Consider the following 2,162-nt stretch of genomic DNA (forward strand, 5'->3'; position numbering starts at 1 on the left):
ATAGTATTTCAAAAATATATAATATAATTATTATTAAAAATTAAGTTATTATAATATAATCAGATAATATTATTTCAAGTCATATAATTTATCATTATTACCAATTATTAATATAATATGATCTAAATTACTATAATAATACCATATATATATATAATTATATTAGTGTGATATATGTTATTTCTATATAAATAAATTTCAGCACTTTTAAAAGTTTTAATTTAAGAAATTATGTAAATACATAGTAAATAATAATAGTCGAGATCAGAATATTTGTATTAGTATAATCAAATCTCTTTAATCCTTATTTAGCTATATAATACTAATATTATTGTACTTACACAAATAATAGGTGTATTACAGTTACTCTACTAATGCGTATATGATCGGATAAATAATATTTTTCGGGTTTAAGTTCCCGCAATTCAAATAATAATGATAATATCCCATGACAGTTTATTTGGGTGGGATACAATATTTTTGAAATATAATTCAGCTTAAAAAAATGTATTTTCCGAACACGATAAATAGAGTTTTAGAATGTTTAGCCATTGTATATGAACTAGTGTGCCCCGGGGACGTAGTTTACTAAAATGAATATAGATATGCGTTTCTTGCTTTCTTAAAACAACGTGAATACGTGATACACGACTATGGTCTGAAGGACGCGTGTTTTAAGCGAAAAACTATAAAATCCTATTTTTATGTTTTGTACGAAAACACAATCAAAAAAATCATAGGTATACCCATACGTACTATTCATGTAATCTATGTAACCTGTATGGTTTATAGGGCTATTATAGTTTATGTTACTCCTATTGATTCAATTTCCATTTATTAATTACATTAGGTTTTCAGAAGTATGTTATAACCTTATTACCGTAAATAAAAATATCATAAAATAGTATTAAAATGTATAATACTATTGCACGTAAGTACTATTTATAAATTTCATAATTGCATAATCACAGTAGAAAAAAATACCATGTTCTACTTAAGAATACAAATTAGAAAGAATTATGAACTGTCATTTTAAAAAGTAAAAATAAGCAACTCAATGATGAAAATGAAATTTTTTACAGAAATTTGTACTAGTTCTTTAAAATGTATTTAAATGTATTAAAAACATTAATTTGACTTTTATAATAAATAATCTGTTTTAAAAAAATCTCACCGCATATTATAATTGATATAAGAAAAAAACATTTTACATATCCCATTTAAAATTAAAAAGTTAACACATTTGTTTGATAATTAGAGTACTTAATTTAAATAAATGTTGAAAACTTTTATTAAAAAATTGTTTACAATAATTTATTGTTAGTGGTTATTATTATTATTATAATTATTTTTATTTTGGTGTCTGCTTCATCCATAATGGTTCACGTTATATTCAAGATTCACTGACAACATAATATAGTGATATTGTTTGTTATTTTTAACTGCATACTGTACATAATAATATATAATATATTATCTATGTACATGAGAATTGTACTATTTTTGGTGGATAAAATTGAAAAATATTATTTTTTAATATAATGCCAATATTTTTACTACTACGAAAATAATCTTCAACATAAAATAGTTTATTTATTAATATTTCAATATTTCACAAAATATAAGTATAACGAAAAAATAGCCCATCAATTCAAATAAAATTTGAAAAAAACCAGACATAATAGTGCCGTATAGTCAGTATAGAGGCGTGGTTATAATAATAAAAAATTATACTTAAAATAACTATCATGATGTTCAAAAATCATTATGAGCGGAACTCGGTAAAACTGTTTTAACTAATATATTTTCAAATGTAATGTTTACGATGGTCAGCAGCTCCCTTATGTCTAGCCGCCTAAGATAATAACTGACACATTTAAAAAATGTCTCTTCGATTTAATAATATCAATACTATTTATAATAAGGATGTGCGTAAATCCCCCTCTATCATTCGTAATGTCGATTTGTTTATTTTATGATAATTTTAAATAACTACCACAAATGGCACAAATAAATTATAATATTTAATTTAGCTATTTGTGGATATTGGAAAATAATAATTCATTGTACTTAATTATGTCAAGATATTATCTTACAGTTACACACGAAATTAACTTAAATAATATGCTTATATTTATGAGTATTATTGAGTAATTGTAATT

Source organism: Rhopalosiphum padi, chromosome 1, assembly GCF_020882245.1.
Source record: "Rhopalosiphum padi isolate XX-2018 chromosome 1, ASM2088224v1, whole genome shotgun sequence".
Lineage (NCBI taxonomy): Eukaryota > Metazoa > Arthropoda > Insecta > Hemiptera > Aphididae > Rhopalosiphum > Rhopalosiphum padi.